Here is a 19,886-nt window from a genome sequence, read left to right on the forward strand (position 1 = left end):
GAAGTACTAACATTTGCAAACACAATGGGTCTGTACTGTGTAAGTAAATGTTGTCAACAATTGGTGGCAATTGAAATAGAATATTCATTGCTACATTTGCGTAGCAACTTACACCAACTATATTTGAGAATTTAAATGGTCCAGGTAGTTCTCTACCTAACTGCTTTTTCTGGAGTTTGTCTTCCTTCTTTAAAGACGTACCTGGTTTACTTTCCCTAATTGATTCTTTTTTGCTTGTGGTACATGATGAAGTATTAGTTTCTTTTACTCTCTTTGGAGGATTTGCAGTGACATCCTGTTGCATTTCTGTTTGATTTATTTTTTCTTTTATAAAGTTTTACTTTTTGTGGAACAGAATATGTGTTTAGGTGGGGGGTGTATAGTGAGCGAAGTCTATTGTATTCTAAAATGCAAGGAATATCAGCGTTTATTTTACTTGCATCAAAGTTGATTAGAAATAGACTGTCAAGTGTACGTAAGCGTGATAGTGCTACGTAGCTCATGCCTTCTTTAAAGACTGTGTTACCAAAATCTATCATTGCTTTGTCTAGGGTAAGACCTTGTGATTTATGAATCGTGACTGCGTATGCAAGAGTTAGAGACAATTGTTCTCTGCCTACATACATATCTTTGAAGAGAAGGAATCTAGCTGTTGAGCGTCCTATCCTTTTTACTTCTGAAAGTTTCTCAAAGAATATATTGACAAACTGAATTTTGTTGTCGCGTGGGTATGTTTGAAAGCCAACAACTGTACCCAGTGCTCCATTAACTAGTCCTTGGTCCACGTCAAGGTTACGTTTAAGCATTGCTCTGCAATTTAAGGATAATTTTAATATCTTTTCTAAGCCTGCTGTGTTTGAGATTGATTTTTCTAAACTATTTAGTCTTGTTGTGGCTTGGTCACACATGGGTAGTGTCATACCATGTACATCTAGTTTGTCTGTGGTGCTAATTTCCATGATTGGTTGCATTTCTTTACTTAGCATGATTTCATTGAATTTGAAACAGCTTGCAAGAGTTGGCATTAAGGCCATACAATTGACATTTTTGTGGGCTAATTGTTCCATAACATCTGTAGCACATGCATTATTGCCATAAAGTGCATAAATGTGCCGGATTTTCAACATTGCTTCTGCTTCTTTAGAAAGTATACCAACTCTGATACTTTTTAAAATGTTGGCATAAGTGAGATCTGCAGATTGCCGCATGTTTTCTAAATGTTGCCAAAGGTTGACATTTCCAATGCTGCCAACAGTTTTATGGCAGAGTTTGTGTCATAATGTTTTAAAAATAGGCTCACCTTTTACTGGTGTTAATTGAAGCAGATCTCCAAAAACAATAATGTGTTTTCCTGCAAAGAGCTCTTCATAGTCTGTTTTGAGTACTTCTTGTAATCTGAGGTGAATCAAAGCTAACATCAGGTTGGAGACCATGCTCACTTCATCTATTAGTAGCATTTTCATTTGTTTCAATACTCTGCGTATTTCCATTGCAGCCTCTGCAGAAAGTTTGTAATAGTCTAATTTGTTCTGGTGTTCTACTGGTAATAGTAGTAATCGGTGTAATGTAACACCACCTATGTTGTAGGCAGCTAAACCTGTGGGGGCAGGGACAACAGCTGACAGTTTGTTGTTTGTCAATTGTTGAAGGAACTTACTAATGATTTTGATTAGGAATGTTTTGCCAGAACCAGCTTCACCACTGACGTACAGTAGTATAGGTTTATAATTATGGCATGAACATTCTTTATTTTCATGTTTTACACCATGTGCAATTTGTTTTGTTACTTCTTGAAAAATGCTACTTTGCTCATTGTTTAGTTTTGATTGTAGTATAGTTAAGTCTTCTTTATCTTCATACTGACACATGGTGTTTTCTACTTCTATCAAAGCTAATTCTGCCTCATTTATTATTAGTGGTTCTCCCAGTGGTTCTTGGCTTCCTGTTACAGAAGGTTGACTACTGTCAGGAGTGTCCTTATCTAGTTGGGCTTGGAGTTCTCCTTCGTGTTGCTGTTCATTGTGCAACATTGCTTTGTACTGTGTAAAGTTTTCATCAGTTATAGTGCTTTCATTTGCTTTGAAAGCATCCTCATACGAGTCATAGTTAACTAGTATTTGTTCTTCTTTTCTCCATGGTTTGAAGAGTTGTAGCAGGGACATGTAATATACTTCTTTATGTTGAGGAGTCTTTAATGACAATTTGATATGATTAATTAAATTTGGTTGAGTGAGTTTAACTAGGCTGCCTTCACAGTTTGTTACTCTATATTTACCTTTTTTTTCACCAGGTTTCATATTATTTTTGTATGTGTAGTTTTGGGCTATGTGGTATAGACACATATTTTCCAAAGTATTACTTCTGTTTGGGTAGTATGTGTCCAATAAATCGTTTTTTAAATGTCTTGGCTGTTGGGATCACGTTTGGCTATTGTTTCTATATCTTGATATGATTTTAGAACTCTTTTTCTAGATTTAGCTGGACCAAGACTTAGCCATACTATATTTTCAGATTTACCATACAATGAAGTACCAGTTAAACGATCAGCTGCTTCATATGATCAACATTCTCTATGGGTGAGCATTTTTATGCCCAAGCTGTATAATTTCTGAGACACTGTTTTATCTGATGACAGGTCATTCCAGAGGTCTTGGAGCTCTGTCTTTTCTGCTTTAGTTAAGTATGCTGTGACATATTGTGCAACTGCAGTAGAATTGTCTGCACTGTACTGCACATCTATGTTTGCATTCCTAAAGTGTGCAATGATTGCATTATAATCATTGATATATTTTTCTTCTTCTTTTCTTTTTATGTAATATGTATTTTTAGGTGACTTACCTTTAATACTATGTCTAACTGAAGACATGAGGTTGTTCACTTGACCTGTATTTGTAACTGATCTACGGAAACCAAATCGTCATTTGGTGTAGTATTTCCCTTTGTTTTTGTATTTGCGACGACAATTTGTGTCTTTGAAATTCTAAAATGTGTGCATGAAGATCACTATTTATGGCTTCTGATGGTATTTCACAAGTGACATATTTTTCAGTAAACTGTAAAGCAGTGGCATCACTGTCTTGACCAAATTTAGGAGCATCTTTAATCCATAAAAGCACGTGGATATGTGGTGCTCCTCTGGCTTGGTATTCTTTTCTCCAAAAGAAGTGTTGGACTTCTCCAAGGGGAGGAACAGTTTTATTACAAATAAAATGCAGCATAGCAATGAAGCGATGGTGAAAACATCTTGAAACATTAACAGGATCCAAAGAACAAAGTTCTCCAGGTGTTAGTATGTCTATGTTTGTTTTGTTTTTATTTGATATGCATGGGAAATCATGTAAATCTTCCCATGCATATTCTGCACAACTTAATGTAACAAACCAAGTGGGTGGGCCAAGGTTTCTGATCATACAACGTGCATCTCCATGACGTCGAAACCAGTATTCTTTAGTACCACGCATATTTGCTAATAGATTTGTAATATTTGATTGTAAAACCTCATCCTTTTGTTGCACTTTTTCTAATAATTGTGTAGCTGTCATATTTTGAAAGTGTGATCCTGATTTTAATATGTGTGCAACTCAGTAACATAAAGTTGCTAGTTCACTTTCAAAGAGTAGGTGGAATATGTATTCCAGATTTTGTCTAAATCTGGAATCTTCAGAATACCTCCGTAATGAGCGGTATTCTGAAGCTGATATTTGAATAGGTCTGTCATCATACCTTCCTCCTTTGCCAGTAGGAAAGAGTAGAGGAAAAGCACGTGCTTCTATACCTTTTTCCCATATGCTGATTGGTGATCCTTTGTTTGACGCATTTGGTACGTTTCCAGTACATCTTCTACGGTGTCATTAGAGTGCAAAGGATGAATTGTATAATGGTCTAAAGTATTTGATATTGTAGCAGGATCTAGTAGCTCAAATTGACCAGCTTCTTGTGTTTCTTGAATTATTTCAGTTGTATCTTTCAAGTTTTCTTCAATATTAATTTCTTTGTAATATTCATTATTCTCGTTGAGATATTGGAAGGCTTCTCTAACTTTATGTAAATCTACCAGCTGTTGCCATATTTTTTTGTCTTTTGTAGGTACTCCATTTACTAAGATAATTAAAGATTGCTGCATTGGATGTTGCAATCCTAGAGTATGCACATTTTCTTTTAGATCTTATGGTAAATAAACTACTTTTACACAAATGCCTTTTACCAATTCAGAGGGAGGTAATTTTGCTGTTTTTGGTTGAAGGCGTATTATTTCTTGAAATGGGTGTACTGTTTGAATTATGATGCTCTCATATAAATTAAGTTGTTGTAGGGGTTTTGGTACTAGGTATAATTCCAAATTATGTGTGCTAGCACGTGAAGGAGTTTGGTTGTTGTCGAGTTTTGTAGTGCAGTAACTGCAAAGTGTTAAGGGCTCAATTATTTTGTATTTGTTTTCTGCTACAAGGTAGAGAGCTAATTCAAACCATTTAGAATCTTCATTGTCTTCTATTTAGTGTGATATGTCTACAGTTTTTGTGTTACTTTTATAAAATGTTCTACGGCAACATACACATACATCGTTTGGTACTTCAGCTGATGTACTTTTAAATTTTAGTATTTCTTTTTTGTATGTGTTTAGCAAAAGGTTTCCATGTGTAGAATTGTTGCTTAATTGGTTTGAAGCTATTTCATTCTGTAAATGGCTTTCACTTCCAAAATATTTTTTCTGGATATAGTGAATTTCTTCAAGTAGGCCTTTCGCTGTACCATGTAGAAGGATGTTATTTAACTTTGCTAGTGCTAAAGCAGGACTTTTAGCATAGTACATTTTATAGACTAGATTTCTTATAGTTGAATGATGTGTTGATATCCTTTTGATATCATGGAAAGTGGTTTTACAAGTAGGTCCTGTAATGCAGGCCAATGAATGTCCTTGTAGTCATGTGTACTTGCGCACTGGACAGGTATCCATATTTTGCAGTAATTTAATTTTGATTTTGTCTTTGCTTTTTACATATTTATTGAGGAATTGGCGTAAAGATTTGAAACATTGTTTGGGAATGTTACACATTGACGTGCATGGCCATTTGTACACTAGACGTTCTGATTCAGTTGAATGGAGGGGTAATTCTAAGTTTTCAGGGCATATTTTTGTAAGGAGTACTTCTTGTTCCATTATGGTATTATTCACTTTTTCATAACCTCGACCACTGCTATGTATGGCAATTGTATTTGTTTGCTTTTGTTTGTACGCTTCTTCATTAAAATATGGTTCTTTGCTCGTAGTGTGATTCCATTCACCTCCGCATATACTTAAGAAGTTCTTTCTGTTGACATTTCGCTTATTGAGAAGTCTTTTTTGTAATTTAGTTATTAGTTTTGTTAGTGGTTTCATTTTGTTTAACAGTGAAATAAATAACTTTCTTTTGAGAAGAATTGCACTGTCCATCAACGCTTCTAAGTTTAATTTCCTACGATAGGTTTTAAGCATTGAACCTGATTTCTCTCCTGTTTTTATAAGATTTTGAAGGACTTTGTGACAGTACATTTTGGCTAAAATACTTTTCTTGGTATGCTTACTTTGCACTATATTAAAATTTAAAGAAGTAGTTTTATCTGTAGCTGATTTTCTGTTAATTGTTTTTTGGTTTGTTTTACATTTTGATAGAGGAGGCAAAGTTTTTGTACTTGAAACTTCTTGTGTTTCACTAAATGACTGTATTAGCTGTTTTGTTTCAACTTTTTTTTTACAAATTCTGCTAGAGATGGATGCTTATCTTGGACACTTTTATTTTCATTTGCTCTACTTTTGCGTTGCTTTCTACGGACTTGACTTTTGATAGGCATTCTTTAGGGTCTGTTGAAAAAAATAAAGAAGGTATGGGTTGGGGTGTTCTGCAATGTATGTGTGCTGTGTGCATGAGTGTTTGAGTAAGATGATAAAGATGCATGTAATGGTGTGTGATTGTGCATTGGGAACTACAACTAGTAGGGATAGGTATTCTTGAATTTATGTGTTACTAAACTGGGGTTCAGATGACAAAAAAAAAGTAAGCTAGTGGTGTGGAAAAGTGTGGAAAAATTCAAATAGTAAATCTAATGTATACAATTAAAACAGTTGTTTGTTCTATAATATGAAAATTGTAGCAGTTCAGTTGGGTAATTTGTGTGTCCAAAAATAGGAATTTGTGGGCCATTCTGGATGTAAATCGCTGTTTAAGACATGGAGATTTTTGGACAAAATGGTACACAATCTCTATTTTTAGGCACAGAAATAGCTTGTATTAACTTTACAGTATGTTTGAGTAATAATACAAATATTATGGTAATATTCTACTTACTTTTTTTCTTAAATTAACAGGTAACTTCTTAGTTCTTCTTTGTTCTTCGAATTTGACTGCTTCTTTTCAGGAGACTGGTCTTCACTGCAATTGTAAAAGCTTCAAATTAGTAACTTTGTATATAGCGCTGTTTTTAATTTAGATATTGATTTTTTAAATTAAAATCCTCAGTGCCTTCTTTGAAACCATTAAACTAATTTATTTACATAAGATACATTGCATCAATTCAGTATATATGATATGTTCTTAATGAACAGATTGTATTGAATGACTAACTGTAGCAAAAAAATATCTTTACTATGTCTTGTGAAATTTATAATATACCAGTGAATACCACTATTTCTGTAATTAAGCTGATCTAGGTAATAGCGCCTCAATGTCATGTCTAAATTAAAGTAATTAAGTAAAAAATAAAATAAAAACAAAAAAATATGGAATTGTATAATTATTGTTTTTAAAGATTTAAACATAGATTGGGCTTGCATGCAATTTTGTTTGATTATATGTAGTCTATATATTTTATCTAAAAAATGTTAGTTTAACATGATTTGAGTGTGTGTGTATAAAGAAAGTAAATAGTATAAAGGTTTATAAGTGATATTTGATTTTAGGAAATTGAAAATAATACAGTAAATGCATTTTACAGATTACACAAGCTAAAAGTCTGTTTGAAAATGTGTTCATCTACTGTACAGAAAATATGCATACCTGAAGTTTGTGTTCATGCATATGGATATGCATGGAGCTGCAAGTAGAAATCTTGGAGACTTGTACAGTATTTCTGCTAGATGGTGCTTGCCAATGATATGACACTTGTACTCAGAGAGATTCACAGTACATTTGCAGTGCTGATCTATGATGATGCAGCTAGATGTAGAGGTCTTGAATGTGATTTGTGCATGGTCATGTGACTTCTTAGCTACATCCAATGAGGGAATGGCAGAGAGAGTGAAGTGGAAATGGGCTGTTCATGTTATGATATGTCTGCGGACATGGCAGTAGTTTGCGGACATCGGGAGTTACATCCGGGGATTTTTGGGTTCAGAAGTCATGCAAATGAGAATGAGTACTTAAAGGGATTGGTCAGGAAAGTTTAGTGGGTGTGTTGTGCCAGAAGAGAGTTTCTCATATACTGTTTTTGCTGAGAGAACAACAGATAGCTATGTCTGTGTGTTTTAGTAAAAAGATTGTATGGGTTTTGCGAGATTCATGGATACATTGGTTGAAGGTGCATGCAGAAAGCTGTGGAGTATCTATAGATCTTGGATTGCCACATGTGGAAGTACACTGGCATGGAGTACGTGGAATGAAGTGGTTGGACTTGCTACCTCTCTGTGCAACTTTGAAGATAGAGGAACATCCAGACATAATTGTAATTCATTTTGGAGGGAACAGTTTAGGACATGTGTCTGGAATTTCTTTGCAATTTGCAATGAAAGAAGGACTTCAGAAGATCATGGACATGTTTCCAAACTCCAAAGTAATTTTTTCACGGATTGCGCAGAGACAAATGTGGCTTCGTTCTTTCTCATGTGGTCCACAAATGGAGAAAGCAAGGCGTAATGTCAATAAGGCTGTTTGTGCCTTCCTAAGAGATTTTGGCATGTCCTCTTTCTACAATGAAAATATTATGTTTCGTAGTACATACATTTTTCGCAGAGATGGAGTCCATCTTACTTATGCTGGCAATCAAATTTTTCTGAGAAATGTACAAAATGCATTGCGACCTTTTTTAGAAATACAGCATCCATTTTGAAGTAGGTGTTAAGTATTTATAATTTTTGACATACAAACACCTCCCAAAGGCTCTTTTCAGAGCCACCACTTGCTCCCAGAGAAAAATGCAATGGTTACAATAGGGTAGCACCCCAATTTTTTTTTTATGTTCGCGAACTGTCCACAGACTTTTAAGATATACAAAGGGCCCGGCTTTATTTATCTTCACTTCTATTTTTTAACTGTGAAAGGCGGCTCTGAAAAGAGCCTTATTTTTTTTTGGATTTTTGTTATTTTGTATTTTTTGGGGTTTTTTATACACGACACACTAGGAGAGGAGGGGAAAGGAGGGTAAAGGGGGGGGACACCAACCACAGGGATAAGAAAGGGTGAGCTGAGAGAGGAAGATGTAGAGTGCGTTTTATTTGGGTAGTGAGCAGGTCTTCTCGTGCTCTGAGACGATAGTCTCAAAAGCACTCCGAAGTCGCTCCCCCCTGCAGAGTACTGTGTCACAGTACATACATAAAACTGTGACCCTCGAAAGGTAAGGGTCATCAGAATTTTGTATGGCCTGTGAGGCAGCTTGAGGAAGACGCTGTCCCACAGAGGTGTTCCTTGTGGTGACAGGATCAGAAACGGAGGATGAAGTAGAGGCAATCAACCTACTACGCTCTTCGCAAGAGCCGGCAAATTGCCCCAGTGTGGAATGAGTTCAGGTGTCGCTTCATGGTCGTGGTCCCAAATCTGTACGCACCATGCCTCCCGCGACTGAGTACCATTTTGCACTCATTGCAGGTGACACAGTTCGCACGAGTCTTAGGAACATTCCCATGAACGGTAAACAACCACCACACCCAAGAATCACGCCGAGGGCGGGTAGTAGGAATTTCCTCTACCTCATTCTCGTCATCCTCTTCTTCCTCCTCTGTATCCTCACTCCTGTTCCCCCTCTTCAGGCTCTTGGGGAGATGGTGGTGGTGGAGGGGGTGGGAGTGGTGCTGAGGCAGATGTAGCACCAGGTGGCAATAGTGGAGCCATGGATGTCATCGTCTTGGATATCGAAATCTCAAAATCTACAAACAATGCAGCAAAATGCAGTGTGCTCTGTGGAATAGCCAGAAACACAATGAGAATGAGCTCTAGGGCGTGGTCTTTTATAGGGGTGCTTGTGCGCGGTTCGCGGACATGTGCGCCGTCCGCAAGACAGATTGAACACCAAAAAAGGTTCAAAAAGTCACAAAAACTATGTGGAAACTGAGGATTAGTATGTGGGATTTGTGGTATGGTGAGTCTTTAATGAGAAATATTGTGGATTACTTGGAAATGTACTTTTAAACTGTTCGGGGATACGAACAGTGTCCGCATTCAGAACACGCGATCAGCGTGGGCGTGGTCACATGATTGCTTCGTGTGCATGTTCGCTAAGGAAGCGGCCGTCCGCAGGACACCCAATGTACGGACATTGTTTTGTGCATGCGTGTGGATGTTCTACGGACAGTGTTCAGGTGCGTCACACGTAAAACAAACAGTTACGGACAGCTGTTTGTTCTTAGCACAGTTTAACTTACTTGCGAACAATACGGACAGACATAGCGTCCCCAGCACATCTCCATTTTCGTTTATTTACAAACAATACAGGACACCAGGAGTGTTCTTAGAACAGTTTCAACTTGCTAGCGAATACTACGAACAGGCATAGTGTTCTTAAGGACACCTCCATTTTCGTTTATTTATGAACATTTCAGGACAGTACGAGTGTTCTTAGAACAGTTTCAACTTGCATGAGAACATTACGGACAGATATAGTGTCCTCAGAACACTTACATTTTTGTTTATTTATGAACATTTCCGAACAACCGCGCTGTCCGTGGGCACCTAAATTGGTTTTACCACAAAGAACTGAAAGTAATTACAACACAATATAAAAAAGTAACTTTATTTGACATATATAAACAATTTATGACTGAGAAGGTGGGGCAGAAACGGAAAACAAAAACAGGAGAATTAGGGATTTCAACATAATTGGGATCAGGGGAAAAAGGGATGGAAATGTCATCAAAACGTTTTGGTCAATGGAGAGGGTTTGGGGTTAAATGAGTGGGATATGGTGAGGGGGGACAAGTACAGGTGGGACAAGGGTATGTTGTTGGTAGTGTTAGGTGATCTTCCACAAAGTTCTTTAAATCGTTAAAATTTGCCATAAGTTTTTCAATTTTTTGGTTAATGTGTTCCAGAATGTTATCCACCGCTTCTTTTACTGTGGTAGTGGCAATTTTTGTATGGTAAAAAAAAATGTATATGTTAAATGTATACAAAATAATATGTATTAATTGGTTTATATAGTAAAGTGTGTACTATTAGGTGCAGTATCTTCTGACATTTCATCTTGTGGGAAATGCTCCTCTAGCAACTCCAGAGTAGTACACATTTCTGTGAGAAAACAAAAAAGTAATATTTTTTTTTTATCTATTACAGAAAGTTTATAAATATATGAGTAAAATGAAGTGCACTTACTATTTCAGGAAAGTATGTGATGAGTAGTCTGTACGTCTGGTCTTGCTCTTAGTTGTGGAGTGTCTGTGAGGTAATTATGTTGGAAGCCACTTTATCTTCTTTTGGTATATTCCATTTTAGAACATATTGTATTTAAATGAATGGTTAGTATGTTACATATATGGGTTACATTTCTTAAGTATTACTACATATACTTTGTTTGTGTGCTGCTTTGTGAATGTGTTAAATTTTCCTATGTTAAGATATAACAATTACACATACCGCCCCAGAGTTTTTAGGTGGTGGTACTGTTGTTCGAACATGTCCGCGGACAGTCAAATTCAGTAGAAAGGATTCAGTATGTTCCACATTACATGTACATGAAGTCAAAGTTATTATTGTTAAGTTGTGCTACTAAAAAATTATGAAATTCAGTAAAAAAACTTTGTTAAAGGGACGTTATGGTTCAGTTGCGCTACGAAAATCCTATGAAATTCAGTAAAAAAAACTTTGTTAAAGGGACGTTATGGTTAAGTTGCGCTACTAAAAACCTATGAAATTCAGTAAAAAAACTTTGTCAAAGGGACGTTATGGTTAAGTTGCGCTATTAAAAACCTATGAAATTCAGTAAAAAAACTTTGTTAAAGGGACGCTATGGTTAAGTTGCGCTAATAAAAACCTATGAAATGCAATGAAAAAACTTTGTTAAAAGGGACGTTATGGTTAAGTTGCGCTACTAAAAACTTATCAAATTCAGTAAAAAAACTTTGTTAAAGGGACGTTATGGTTCAAAGTAAAACCGAAAAACCACTGAAATTCGGCAGATATGGTAAGATAAGCAACCATAACTCGCACCACCGTGCACTGCTAACACTAACACCCAGGACATCAAAGATGACATCACAAATGTCATTGATGACAGACATCACATGGCTGGCTCTCCCTTTTTTTCCTTTACTGACATATCTAAGCCACATAGTTTTCTTCAGTAACAGTCAGGAAGTAAAAATTGAAAAGGTACTATATTTGTAGAGTTAGGGTCAAGTCATATCATATGAAACATATATATAGTGGAAGACACAGGCTTGAAAGAGAGCAATCCTTTCTGTGCATGAAGATAATCATTAGCGTTAATAGCACTTTCTCATAGTTTTATTTTTATTACTATACCTTCCCTGTATATGCTCATATTTGTATACATTGTACTCACACTCCTTTCCTTAGGGTTCACTGACATCATTTGATACACATAAATACAGTAAGTAGCAGCTTTGAAACAGAGCAATCATTTCTCTGCATAAAGATAACCAGTTAGGTTATGAACTCTTTCTGCTACTACTTCTGCTTTTTTGCTTAATTCTCTGTCCCTGTATATACTCATATTTGTATGTGTTGTTGTCTCTTTGTGTTTTGTCTGTATTAAGTGTAATTATGTATTAAGTGGGTTTTATTAGCTACTTATTACATGTTAGATTATGAATATTGCACCTTCATCATGTATACTGCACACACTGCCTAGGTTTCTGCATGAGTTGCTTAGTATACTGGATAGAACTTCATAATAGAATGGTATTTATATCAATGCGTTGCATAATGCACTAATTAGCTCATGATATTTATTCAAATGATCCTTCACACTTTTTGGTCAACATTATAAGAATCCCTCCTACAGAGTTTTCATGAAAAGTAAATGCACATGTGATGTCATAAGTGATGTCATCAATGACATTTGTGATGTCATCTTTGATGTCCTGGGTGTTAGTGTTAGCAGTGCACGGTGGCGCGAGTTATGGTTGCTTATCTTACCATAACTGCCGAATTGCAGGGGTTTTTCAGTTTTACTTTGAACCATAACGTCCCTTTAACAAAGTTTTTTTGACTGAATTTGATAGGTTTTTAGTAGCGCAACTTAACCATAACGTCCCTTTTAACAAAGTTTTTTCATTGAATATATATATATATCTATATAAGTTTTGGGGGGTTTGGCATTGGGTGGGGAGTTGTGGGGGGTTCCCCCCACATATATGTTACAATTGACCTTCACAATTCGGTCAATTGTGAAAAGGTCAATTGTAATTCGAACAGTTGTAAAATGAACAATTGGTATACAACCGAAGATTCAGGGCCTCATCACAGGTTGGGCTGAGTGGTAAAATTCAGCAGTAATGCTATTACTGCCATATTTATTGCTCCGCTCAATCACGAGTCTGGCAGAAAATAAAAGTTTCACCTCCAGCTTTTTGCCCATTTTCAATGCTATTATACCGCTGGCGCTAGTACCGCTATTCAGAAATACAAACTGAATTATTGCATTGCCTAACACTCCACCACATGCCTCAGCCTTGAAGCATGCCTACAAAGGCCCAGAATAGGGTTCTTTGAGAGACCCCATTGGGGATTTTAAGTGGGGAAGCAGGCTGGACAAGAAGGGGGAAGAGGTTTTTTCTTGCTGGCACCTTTGGCTAGGGGAGAGGGCTGTATGGAAAGAAAGATAACAGGGAACATAAACGAATTACATCCCTCAAATACGCCCGGTAGCAGTTATCCATTTAAAAATCAATCCCAAACGAGCCGCTCTAAGGTCATTAGAGATAAGCCTATCCTTATAAATCATCCACCTATAGATGAAGCCCACACTGTAATTAGCCAGAACGTCCCCACCTCAAACAGGTTTGCACCTTTGAGCGACACAGACCTGGGAAAAACAGAGAAGAGTGGGTTGGGGCGTAGAGCAAAGGGTGTACACCTGCCATGTGCCACCAGGAAAGGGAAAGGAAATACACTTCCCTTCAGTTCGGAAACTGCTACCAAGGGAAGAAGGATGTGGCAGGAAAAACAGGTGAGGAGGGTGTGCAGTACATAGGAAGGCGCCCGCTAGCCAGGGCAGTGTCTGTTTTTATGTACAAGGTGCCGAAATTCCCACAGGGTGCATTTGAGGGCGAGGATTCCCTTGTTGTTATCAAGTGCATTCATTGGATCAGGGCTGTACCTCGATAATTTGGAAAGCTAAAGTTAAGAGTTCACGGGCAGAAATGCATAAAAGTAATAAAGGCAGTATCCAGATAGACTTTTCTAGCGGAGGGGCTGTATACTTTGGACCAACGAACTGCTTCACCCCAGGGTTCCAGCATCTCTCTAAGAGCACCTCTTCCAATGACCTGGTAAGCAATAAAAGCATAAGAGAAAGTAACTGGTGCTCAGAGGGTTTTGCAGCGTAGCCCATTGTGAACTACATCGAGACCCGAGATACCATCATTACATGTAAGGCAGTCTGAATTATTAGTAGGGGAGGGACTTGAAGGCATAGAGTGACGCTTCCCTGAGACCATGGTTGCATCCTCTAGCCCACAGTGCAGACTAATTTCTTGGAACATAGCTGGACTAGCCAAACATGTGGATGACCTGAATTTGTGTACCTTTATCCGAGGCTTTGACCTGGTATTTTTACAGGAAACTTGGGCTATCGATAGTAATAATTTGTAGGGTTACCAATTCTTTGCTATTCATGCTCATAAGGGGCCCTGAGGGCATCCAAGTAGGGGGCTAATGGCATGGGTGGACATTGATTTGAACTGGCAAAAGCAGCAGGCCATACAGGTCTTGCTGATCTACAGCACTTTTTTTCCCTTTTGCCAGGTGGGCACACTTACTTTTTGTTCAAAGGTTATAACAGACCCAGCGTTAGGGATCCACCGATTATTTTTGAGAGGATCTAAGAAATTATTGGTACTAGTGCAATGAAGGTGCTGATACAGCACTGCCCAGGCGGCTGCATTTACAAGCTGCAGGAATGACAGGAACAGGAGGGGGCACACCTGGCGCATGGGAGAGGGCCTCATTGACGGCTGTAATACAGGAGCCTCGAGCACACATACGGCCTGAGAAGCCCAGGATTGGGTTGAAGGTGGTCAAGGGGGGATATTCGTAGGGTGCTTCCATGCAGTCCAAATCAGGTGAAAGCGACAGGTGAGTAGACAATATGGGGAGGATTCAGACAAGCCCAGCACAGTAGGTCACATAGGAAGCTGCACAAACGCATCACGGAAGTGGGGTGGGGTAAGACTCATTCAGGCTCACTGTCCCCAGAAGACAGCAGTTGCTGGGGAAATAGCTAGCTGATACATACAAGGTTGGCGAGCTTGTCTCATGGGTGCTCACAGAGACCAGGGGAATTAAATTCACAAAGATATGGTTGGGGAGGCACACACTCACAGCACAACTACTGGTTTCAAATCAACCTTGGCAGGTGGGTCTGAGAAGAAGGATGCAGGAGGAAGGGGTGATCCAGAAAAACCCAATCAGAAGGTGAGTTTTTGTGTCCCTGAAAGGCAACATGTATACTGTGTCCTCGATGCCTGCGATGACCTTTATTGGTCGGTGCTCTGTGAATGTCTCCCTTCCCATTAGCTAGTATTTAATGGGTGGAGTGGGAAGGCATATGGTGCCACAAGGGGAGATGATGAACCAGGGGACGGCAGGTCTGTTTGCTCCAATCATGTTTAACTTACCTATGTCTAGCTATGATATGATATGATATGATCTGGCATTTATAACGCAAACATACACAAGTGTTTCAGGGCGCGACGAGGCAAAGGAGGGGAAACAGTGGGAAACAGACAATGATCCTACTAGGCCAGGGGTCATTCAGATTGCACAGGTGCATGGGTAGGGAGAAAGGGCAAGTGCCTGGGGGAAGGGAGAGGGGGAAAGTGCAGTGCAAGGTATAGAAGAATAAATAAGATAATAAAAGCGGCCAGACGGTGGCAAGTGCAGTGTAAGAGAGGAATAAGTGCTGGTAGTGGACTGTAGGGATACAGAAAACAGTCCCCAGGTGCGATGGGTTGCCAGGGGGGCAGGGCAAGTGTGCAAAATTTGGGGCCTGGCCTGGACCCAAGATCAGAAAGGGTAGCCAGGTAACCAGTGCATTTTCAGCCAGGAATATCAGCAGGGGAGAGAGGCAGAGAAAGCAGAAGCAAAGAGGAAGGTTTTGAGGTGTTTCCAGAACCGGAGATGGTTCTCCTCAAGTTTCAGGGAGGCAGGAAGGCTGTTCCAGAGGGAGGCCCCTGCTGAAGCGAGAGCTCGACCACCCACTCGTTGCTTGGAGAAGCGACTGACTCTGAGGGAGTTGGAGGCAGATGAGTGAAGAGCCTGAGAAGGAAGGTATTTGGGAAGAGAGAGTTGAAGGTATTCCGGCCCCAGCCCACAAAGGCCTTGGGACAATGCAGAGGGTTTTGAACTTAATCCTTTCAGCAACTGGGAGCCAGTGCCGAGATTTCAGTCCCGGAGAGATACCATCTCTGGGCTTGAGGCCAAGGAAAAAATCGGGGCCTGGCCTGGACCCAAGATCAGAAAGGGTAGCCAGGTAACCAGTGCATTTTCAGCCAGGAATATCAGCAGGGGAGAGAGGCAGAGAAAGCAGAAGCAAAGAGGAAGGTTTTGAGGTGTTTCCAGAACCGGAGATGGTTCTCCTCAAGTTTCAGGGAGGCAGGAAGGCTGTTCCAGAGGGAGGCCCCTGCTGAAGAGAGAGCTCGACCACCCACTCGTTGCTTGGAGAAGCGACTGACTCTGAGGGAGTTGGAGGCAGATGAGTGAAGAGCCTGAGAAGGAAGGTATTTGGGAAGAGAGAGTTGAAGGTATTCCGGCCCTAGCCCACAAAGGCCTTGGGACAATGCAGAGGGTTTTGAACTTAATCCTTTCAGCAACTGGGAGCCAGTGCAGAGATTTCAGTCCCGGAGAGATACGATCTCTGGGCTTGAGGCCAAGGACAAGTCTCGCAGTCCTGTTTTGGATAAATTGCAGAGGGCGGAGAGTAGAGGCAGGCAGATTAAGATAGAGACTTTTGCAATAGTCCAGTTTAGAGAGAACCAGGGCTTTGGAGACGGTGAGCTTCTGGGGAAGGAGAGGAAAGGAAGAATACCTCTGAGGAGGTGCCGATGGTAGTGGGATTTCTTAGAGACATCTGAGATATGAGGGGAGAAGGAGAGTGTGGAGTTGAAGATGACCCCATGGTTTTTAGCCTTGCAGGTGGGAGCAGGAAGAGGGCCAAGAGAGGCCAGCCAGAGAGCTGCAGGGAAGGAGGGAGTGGGTGTGTCAATGAGTAGGATCTCAGTCTTACTGGCATTAAGGCAGAGGTCATTGGAGGCACACCACTCCTGGATAACAGATAGACAGTCAGAGATGAGGGAAGGAGAAGAGGAGGTCGAGAATAGCCTGAAAATGAGCTGGGTATCATCCGCATAGCACTGAAAGTTGGGGCAGAGAGTGGCGATGAGATGGGCAAGGAGTGCCAAGTATTGGTTGAACAGCCAGTGGGAGAGGATGGACCCCTGGAGGACACCACACGTAGAGAAAAAGATATCGGAGAGGAAGGACCCGAGTTGGACCTGGGAGGGTCAGTTGGAGAGGAAAGAAGTCAGCCACGCCAGAGCCTGTCCAGTGATACCCAAGTTGTCACGGAGATGGTTGAGCAGGATGGCATGATTGACAGTGTCAAAAGCAGGAGAGAGATCAAGTAAGATGAGGATACACGGGGTGTTGGAGTCAAGGTTGGAGAGCAGGTCTTCACGGATGTTCAGGAGGGCAGTTTCCATGCTTCTGGCAGCCCTGAAGCCAGACTGATGGTCATGAAGACAACCAACAGATTTGGTGTGGAGATTAATCTGGGAGATGGGCAGTTTCTACAGGAGCTTGCTTAGGAAGGGAGTGATGGAGATTGGCCGATAGTTAGCTGGGCAGGAGGGGTCAGCAGAGGGTTTCTTAAGAAGAGAGTGCACAAGAGAGTGCCTCACAGGGGATGGGAAGACTTGGGTGGCTAAGGAGTGATTGCAGAAATCGGCCAGGGCAGGAGCCAGGGAGTCGATGTGGTCCTTGATAGTTTTGGAGGAACAGGGGTTTACCTGTTTCGACGAGACTTTCATAGATCAGACTTGTCGAGAAACCTCGTCTTCAGAGAAAAGGGGAAAGGCAGAGAAGGAGGGAGGGGGGGTGGCTGCAAATAAGCTATAAGGGACTGACATGGCCCCACCAATCCGCTTCGTGAGACACTCAATACTAACTGTTTAATAGATTTGACCTCAGGGGGCGGTTTTGCCAGCTCTTATCAACCTGTTCTGTTTTGCTGTGCTGTTTGATGTGTGCTTGCCCAGCTGTAATAAACAGCATTACTTCTTGCCTGGTGTACAACATTTTTTGCATTACTTCTGGTAATTTACTGATTACAAGCTCGTAGAGTACCCCTGATACATTTTTGGAGGCCCCAGCGAGATCCTCCGTTCCCTCAGCCAGTTGAGGGTATTGCTGCTGCCCTCCTAGGGGGGCGCAAGTCCAGCGACTGCAGACCATTTCAACATGCACTACTGAGGAGGCCCTTCACACGCCGAGTTTGTGAAGGTCTGCCTGGTACCGAGCACCACCCTCGCTATGGCGTTTAGGACACATCCTCAAGGTGAGCGGACCATCTGTCGCAGGAGTCCTAGATTTTAGTGCACTTCATTCCATAGGGAGTGAATTTGGGAGTGTTGGCATGCCGGTGTCAGAAGTTACACATAGTACATGCGATTGTATAGTTGAGTCATTTGGGGAGAAGAGTGGTTTTTTTTATTCTCAGGTGTTCAAGTAGTGTTTAGATGTTCAGCAGTAAGGGAAGAACGCTTTTCAGTGAGCATTGTCCCTTCATTATGTGGTGTGGGCCGAGAAGAAAGAGTCAACACCAAAAGATACCTGGTGTATAATATGGTGCTTTGCATTTTAGCGGTGGACGTCAAAACCAGGCAAGCATGCAGTCTGAGATCTGCTTACAGTAATGTAGGTGAATGTGAGCCCGTGGAGAGGGTCAGCAATGTACTAACATGGAGTGAGTGGACGGCCTGTGGAGAGGACCAGACAACCTGAAAGGCATGTGGTGGGTGGGCCTGTGATGATGGCCAGAAAGAGAGGTTGTGTATGGCGTTCAAGGGGAAGAGCGGTAAGAATGTGCATTTGAAAAGTGAATAAAAGGTGTGGGTGTGAAAACAAGAAAGAGAGGAGTAAAAGGGTAATGGGGGAACAGAGACAGCGCCCTCCGTGACGCAGATGCCATTGCTACCGAAGGGGAGAGGAGACACACCATGGCAGACAATGGACAGAAATAAACTCATTTGCAATTTGCCCTTCCTAGCAAATGGATATACACACTCGAAAAGGAAAAGGAAACAGCAGGAGTGACGTCAGCGATAGGGGACATACAGAGTTTGTTTGCAGCAATAATAAGAGAGCAAGGGGATGGGATTAGAGATGGGAACATGCAGGGTACAAGGGGTGAAGCTAAGTGCCAACGTATATGATGGAGCACCATTTAATAACTGTCAAGCTCACTTGTGATATGATATGATATGATATGGCATTTATAACACACTTGTACACAAGTGTTTCTAGGCAACAAGACAAGGAGGGGGAAACAGAGGGCAGACAAAAACAACAATCGTACTAGGCCTTGTGTCATTCAGATCACGCAAGTGCAGGGAAGTGGAAGGGAAGAAGTGCAGGTGACCCAATAAGTGCAGCCAACAAGTGGCTCATAAGTGCATAGAGAAGGGACTGTAGGGTTGCAGATACAGACCATAAGTGCTGAGGGAGCCCAGAGGCAGTGCGAGGGAAACTGGACATGCAGGAGCTTGGGCTTGAGTCCAGAGGGTAGCCAGGTGACCAGTGCGTGGAGCAGTCAGGACATCAGCAGGGGAGAAGAAGACAGAAAGCAGAAGCAAAAAGAAAGGTCTTGCGTTGCTTTGGGAACTGGAGATGGTTCTGCTCAAGTTTGAGAGAGGCAGGGATGTTGTTCCAGAGTGAGGCCCCAGCCGAAGAGAGAGATCTGCCCCAAACTCTCTGCTTTCGAAAAGTGTCTGACCCTCGGAGAGTTGGAAGTGGATGAGTGAGAGTTTGAGAAGGGAGATGTTTTGGAAGAGAAAGTTGTAGGTATTGTGGTCCAAGGCCCAGAAAGCCATGTGGACAATGCAAAGGATCTTGAACTTGATCTTTGCAGACACAGTGAGCCAGTGAAGAGATTTCAGGGCTAGAGTGATATGATCCCTGGGCTTGATGCCATGGATACGTCTGGCAGTCCTGTTTTGGATAGGTTGTAGAGGTCATACAGTAGAGTCAGGAATATTAAGAAAGAGGCTGTTGCAGTGCCTAGAGAGACAGCGAGCTTCTGGGGGAAATTGAGGAAAGGAAGAATACCTCTGAGGAGGAGCAGTTGATAGTAAGACTTCTTAGAGACGTCAGAGATGTGAGGAGAGAAGGAGAGGTTGGAGTCGAAGATGACACCAAGGTTCTTAGCCTCACAGATAGGACCAGGAAGAAGACCCAAGCTGGGCGGCC

This window comes from Ambystoma mexicanum, chromosome 7q, assembly GCF_040938575.1.
Source record: "Ambystoma mexicanum isolate Mex_15411 chromosome 7q, UKY_AmexF1_1, whole genome shotgun sequence".
Taxonomy (NCBI): domain Eukaryota; kingdom Metazoa; phylum Chordata; class Amphibia; order Caudata; family Ambystomatidae; genus Ambystoma; species Ambystoma mexicanum.